General features: G+C 55.2%; 14 non-coding genes across 14 annotated transcripts; all 14 read right to left on the bottom strand.

The window, feature by feature from the left end:
- Positions 1-15: 15 nt before the first annotated feature.
- TRNAP-CGG (transfer RNA proline (anticodon CGG)) lies at positions 16-87 on the bottom strand. Its single transcript has one exon. It is a non-coding gene; the product is annotated as a tRNA-Pro (tRNA).
- A 139-nt stretch (positions 88-226) lies between these two features.
- On the bottom strand, positions 227-298 carry TRNAP-AGG (transfer RNA proline (anticodon AGG)). Its single transcript has one exon. It is a non-coding gene; the product is annotated as a tRNA-Pro (tRNA).
- A 406-nt stretch (positions 299-704) lies between these two features.
- TRNAP-UGG (transfer RNA proline (anticodon UGG)) lies at positions 705-776 on the bottom strand. The gene has a single exon. It is a non-coding gene; the product is annotated as a tRNA-Pro (tRNA).
- Positions 777-1186: 410 nt separating this feature from the next.
- Positions 1187-1258, bottom strand: TRNAP-CGG (transfer RNA proline (anticodon CGG)). The gene has a single exon. It is a non-coding gene; the product is annotated as a tRNA-Pro (tRNA).
- Positions 1259-1397: 139 nt separating this feature from the next.
- TRNAP-CGG (transfer RNA proline (anticodon CGG)) lies at positions 1398-1469 on the bottom strand. The gene has a single exon. It is a non-coding gene; the product is annotated as a tRNA-Pro (tRNA).
- Positions 1470-1608: 139 nt separating this feature from the next.
- On the bottom strand, positions 1609-1680 carry TRNAP-CGG (transfer RNA proline (anticodon CGG)). Its single transcript has one exon. It is a non-coding gene; the product is annotated as a tRNA-Pro (tRNA).
- A 139-nt stretch (positions 1681-1819) lies between these two features.
- Positions 1820-1891, bottom strand: TRNAP-AGG (transfer RNA proline (anticodon AGG)). Its single transcript has one exon. It is a non-coding gene; the product is annotated as a tRNA-Pro (tRNA).
- A 395-nt stretch (positions 1892-2286) lies between these two features.
- On the bottom strand, positions 2287-2358 carry TRNAP-UGG (transfer RNA proline (anticodon UGG)). Its single transcript has one exon. It is a non-coding gene; the product is annotated as a tRNA-Pro (tRNA).
- A 410-nt stretch (positions 2359-2768) lies between these two features.
- On the bottom strand, positions 2769-2840 carry TRNAP-CGG (transfer RNA proline (anticodon CGG)). The gene has a single exon. It is a non-coding gene; the product is annotated as a tRNA-Pro (tRNA).
- Positions 2841-2979: 139 nt separating this feature from the next.
- On the bottom strand, positions 2980-3051 carry TRNAP-AGG (transfer RNA proline (anticodon AGG)). The gene has a single exon. It is a non-coding gene; the product is annotated as a tRNA-Pro (tRNA).
- A 395-nt stretch (positions 3052-3446) lies between these two features.
- Positions 3447-3518, bottom strand: TRNAP-UGG (transfer RNA proline (anticodon UGG)). The gene has a single exon. It is a non-coding gene; the product is annotated as a tRNA-Pro (tRNA).
- Positions 3519-3928: 410 nt separating this feature from the next.
- On the bottom strand, positions 3929-4000 carry TRNAP-CGG (transfer RNA proline (anticodon CGG)). Its single transcript has one exon. It is a non-coding gene; the product is annotated as a tRNA-Pro (tRNA).
- Positions 4001-4139: 139 nt separating this feature from the next.
- Positions 4140-4211, bottom strand: TRNAP-AGG (transfer RNA proline (anticodon AGG)). The gene has a single exon. It is a non-coding gene; the product is annotated as a tRNA-Pro (tRNA).
- A 395-nt stretch (positions 4212-4606) lies between these two features.
- Positions 4607-4678, bottom strand: TRNAP-UGG (transfer RNA proline (anticodon UGG)). The gene has a single exon. It is a non-coding gene; the product is annotated as a tRNA-Pro (tRNA).
- Positions 4679-5000: the final 322 nt, after the last annotated feature.

The raw sequence follows: 5000 nt of genomic DNA, 5'->3' as shown, positions 1-5000 counted from the left end.
AGCACGCACCAGGCAGGGCTCGTCCGGGATTTGAACCCGGGACCTCTCGCACCCGAAGCGAGAATCATACCCCTAGACCAACGAGCCAACGTTTTGACCAAGCCGTGCACTGGCGTCGATACTCTCACATTTGTCGGCTTGGTCAGCCGCAGAGGACGGTGTGCTTTAGTTAAATGGAGGCGAGAAAAAGTAGAGCGCTCAGGCTTGCCCTCAGACAGAGAGAGCAGGGCTCATCCGGGATTTGAACCCGGGACCTCTCGCACCCTAAGCGAGAATCATACCCCTAGACCAACGAGCCAACGACGGAACTGCTGCGTTCCAATTTTCCTGGCATAAACAGCTGTGTCGCTTGAAGCGCCTGCCTGGCACCTCCAGAGAAAAGCTTGGCTCTCGCATGGAACATCCGCAGAGAAGTCCATGAGAGACGATGGAGAATTTGACCAAAAATGTGTTTTTGAAGCGGAAGAGCTGGGGAAAAAAGGAGATACGCGTGGGCTCAAAATCTGCACCCTGTGCATGCAACAAGCAATCTAAGGCCAGCCGAGGAGAGGGGGAGGGCAGTGGGAGGGCAGTGGGAGGGCAAGCAAGAGGGAACATACCGCCTTCCCAGTAGTGAGTTCCAAGAAAAATCAATTCAACAGATTGGCAGCCATTGAGAGAAGCACGTCAGGCATCAGATCGGCAGCAAAGGTTTCCGTAAGCAAGGGCTCATCCGGGATTTGAACCCGGGACCTCTCGCACCCAAAGCGAGAATCATACCCCTAGACCAACGAGCCAGTGACGGAGAAAGGGGCCACGAGGCGCCTTGCTCACTCTCACAATTTGGCACAGGATGCAGCAAGCGCAAGATCTGACAGCAGTGTCAGAAAAGGCAGGAGGAGTAGAGAGCAGCCGAGTGACAGAAACAGAAGAGGAACCAAGCCGTGAAAATGGGGAGCCCGCCAAAGACCTCTGGCACCTTACGGGAGAAGCAGAGCCATAGCAGTGCATGAGCTAAGAAAGAGCTTCCTCGGAAGGCTCACAGAGTTCCACTTGCAAAAGGCTCCGAGGTGGCGTAAAGATAACCCTCGTTGAGAAGCACCGCCGCGTGCATGACGCAGAGCCAAGCGCCCTTGAGTAAGACCGTTGCAAAAGCATACTGGCACAGATGGGGAGAGAGAGAGCTATGCCAAGCACGCACCAGGCAGGGCTCGTCCGGGATTTGAACCCGGGACCTCTCGCACCCGAAGCGAGAATCATACCCCTAGACCAACGAGCCAACGTTTTGACCAAGCCGTGCACTGGCGTCGATACTCTCACATTTGTCGGCTTGGTCAGCCGCAGAGGACGGTGTGCTTTAGTTAAAGGGAGGCGAGAAAAAGAAGAGCGCTCAGGCTCGCCCTCAGACAGAGAGAGCAGGGCTCGTCCGGGATTTGAACCCGGGACCTCTCGCACCCGAAGCGAGAATCATACCCCTAGACCAACGAGCCAACGTTTTGACCAAGCCGTGCACTGGCGTCGATACTCTCACATTTGTCGGCTTGGTCAGCCGCAGAGGACGGTGTGCTTTAGTTAAAGGGAGGCGAGAAAAAGAAGAGCGCTCAGGCTCGCCCTCAGACAGAGAGAGCAGGGCTCGTCCGGGATTTGAACCCGGGACCTCTCGCACCCGAAGCGAGAATCATACCCCTAGACCAACGAGCCAACGTTTTGACCAAGCCGTGCACTGGCGTCGATACTCTCACATTTGTCGGCTTGGTCAGCCGCAGAGGACGGTGTGCTTTAGTTAAAGGGAGGCGAGAAAAAGAAGAGCGCTCAGGCTTGCCCTCAGACAGAGAGAGCAGGGCTCATCCGGGATTTGAACCCGGGACCTCTCGCACCCTAAGCGAGAATCATACCCCTAGACCAACGAGCCAACGACGGAACTGCTGCGTTCCAATTTTCCTGGCATAAACAGCTGTGTCGCTTGAAGCGCCTGCCTGGCACCTCCAGAGAAAAGCTTGGCTCTCGCATGGAACATCCGCAGAGAAGTCCATGAGAGACGATGGAGAATTTGACCAAAAATGTGTTTTTGAAGCGGAAGAGCTGGGGAAAAAAGGAGATACGCGTGGGCTCAAAATCTGCACCCTGTGCATGCAACAAGCAATCTAAGGCCAGCCGAGGAGAGGGGGAGGGCAGTGGGAGGGCAAGCAAGAGGGAACATACCGCCTTCCCAGTAGTGAGTTCCAAGAAAAATCAATTCAACAGATTGGCAGCCATTGAGAGAAGCACGTCAGGCATCAGATCGGCAGCAAAGGTTTCCGTAAGCAAGGGCTCGTCCGGGATTTGAACCCGGGACCTCTCGCACCCAAAGCGAGAATCATACCCCTAGACCAACGAGCCAGTGACGGAGAAAGGGACCACGAGGCGCCTTGCTCACTCTCACAATTTGGCACAGGATGCAGCAAGCGCAAGATCTGACAGCAGTGTCAGAAAAGGCAGGAGGAGTAGAGAGCAGCCGAGTGACAGAAACAGAAGAGGAACCAAGCCGTGAAAATGGGGAGCCCGCCAAAGACCTCTGGCACCTTACGGGAGAAGCAGAGCCATAGCAGTGCATGAGCTAAGAAAGAGCTTCCTCGGAAGGCTCACAGAGTTCCACTTGCAAAAGGCTCCGAGGTGGCGTAAAGATAACCCTCGTTGAGAAGCACCGCCGCGTGCATGACGCAGAGCCAAGCGCCCTTGAGTAAGACCGTTGCAAAAGCATACTGGCACAGATGGGGAGAGAGAGAGTTATGCCAAGCACGCACCAGGCAGGGCTCGTCCGGGATTTGAACCCGGGACCTCTCGCACCCGAAGCGAGAATCATACCCCTAGACCAACGAGCCAACGTTTTGACCAAGCCGTGCACTGGCGTCGATACTCTCACATTTGTCGGCTTGGTCAGCCGCAGAGGACGGTGTGCTTTAGTTAAAGGGAGGCGAGAAAAAGAAGAGCGCTCAGGCTCGCCCTCAGACAGAGAGAGCAGGGCTCGTCCGGGATTTGAACCCGGGACCTCTCGCACCCTAAGCGAGAATCATACCCCTAGACCAACGAGCCAACGACGGAACTGCTGCGTTCCAATTTTCCTGGCATAAACAGCTGTGTCGCTTGAAGCGCCTGCCTGGCACCTCCAGAGAAAAGCTTGGCTCTCGCATGGAACATCCGCAGAGAAGTCCATGAGAGACGATGGAGAATTTGACCAAAAATGTGTTTTTGAAGCGGAAGAGCTGGGGAAAAAAGGAGATACGCGTGGGCTCAAAATCTGCACCCTGTGCATGCAACAAGCAATCTAAGGCCAGCCGAGGAGAGGGGGAGGGCAGTGGGAGGGCAAGCAAGAGGGAACATACCGCCTTCCCAGTAGTGAGTTCCAAGAAAAATCAATTCAACAGATTGGCAGCCATTGAGAGAAGCACGTCAGGCATCAGATCGGCAGCAAAGGTTTCCGTAAGCAAGGGCTCGTCCGGGATTTGAACCCGGGACCTCTCGCACCCAAAGCGAGAATCATACCCCTAGACCAACGAGCCAGTGACGGAGAAAGGGGCCACGAGGCGCCTTGCTCACTCTCACAATTTGGCACAGGATGCAGCAAGCGCAAGATCTGACAGCAGTGTCAGAAAAGGCAGGAGGAGTAGAGAGCAGCCGAGTGACAGAAACAGAAGAGGAACCAAGCCGTGAAAATGGGGAGCCCGCCAAAGACCTCTGGCACCTTACGGGAGAAGCAGAGCCATAGCAGTGCATGAGCTAAGAAAGAGCTTCCTCGGAAGGCTCACAGAGTTCCACTTGCAAAAGGCTCCGAGGTGGCGTAAAGATAACCCTCGTTGAGAAGCACCGCCGCGTGCATGACGCAGAGCCAAGCGCCCTTGAGTAAGACCGTTGCAAAAGCATACTGGCACAGATGGGGAGAGAGAGAGCTATGCCAAGCACGCACCAGGCAGGGCTCGTCCGGGATTTGAACCCGGGACCTCTCGCACCCGAAGCGAGAATCATACCCCTAGACCAACGAGCCAACGTTTTGACTAAGCCGTGCACTGGCGTCGATACTCTCACATTTGTCGGCTTGGTCAGCCGCAGAGGACGGTGAGCTTTAGTTAAAGGGAGGCGAGAAAAAGAAGAGCGCTCAGGCTCGCCCTCAGACAGAGAGAGCAGGGCTCGTCCGGGATTTGAACCCGGGACCTCTCGCACCCTAAGCGAGAATCATACCCCTAGACCAACGAGCCAACGACGGAACTGTTGCGTTCCAATTTTCCTGGCATAAACAGCTGTGTCGCTTGAAGCGCCTGCCTGGCACCTCCAGAGAAAAGCTTGGCTCTCGCATGGAACATCCGCAGAGAAGTCCATGAGAGACGATGGAGAATTTGACCAAAAATGTGTTTTTGAAGCGGAAGAGCTGGGGAAAAAAGGAGATACGCGTGGGCTCAAAATCTGCACCCTGTGCATGCAACAAGCAATCTAAGGCCAGCCGAGGAGAGGGGGAGGGCAGTGGGAGGGCAAGCAAGAGGGAACATACCGCCTTCCCAGTAGTGAGTTCCAAGAAAAATCAATTCAACAGATTGGCAGCCATTGAGAGAAGCACGTCAGGCATCAGATCGGCAGCAAAGGTTTCCGTAAGCAAGGGCTCGTCCGGGATTTGAACCCGGGACCTCTCGCACCCAAAGCGAGAATCATACCCCTAGACCAACGAGCCAGTGACGAAGAAAGGGGCCACGAGGCGCCTTGCTCACTCTCACAATTTGGCACAGGATGCAGCAAGCGCAAGATCTGACAGCAGTGTCAGAAAAGGCAGGAGGAGTAGAGAGCAGCCGAGTGACAGAAACAGAAGAGGAACCAAGCCGTGAAAATGGGGAGCCCGCCAAAGACCTCTGGCACCTTACGGGAGAAGCAGAGCCATAGCAGTGCATGAGCTAAGAAAGAGCTTCCTCGGAAGGCTCACAGAGTTCCACTTGCAAAAGGCTCCGAGGTGGCGTAAAGATAACCCTCGTTGAGAAGCACCGCCGCGTGCATGACGC

Source organism: Phyllobates terribilis, unplaced genomic scaffold (assembly GCF_046119375.1).
Source record: "Phyllobates terribilis strain yellow unplaced genomic scaffold, ASM4611937v1 Scaffold_5__5_contigs__length_657084704, whole genome shotgun sequence".
In the NCBI taxonomy this organism is placed as follows: domain Eukaryota; kingdom Metazoa; phylum Chordata; class Amphibia; order Anura; family Dendrobatidae; genus Phyllobates; species Phyllobates terribilis.
The sequence above is the reverse complement of the archived record's forward strand: the minus strand, read 5'-3'. Positions and strand labels throughout refer to the sequence as shown.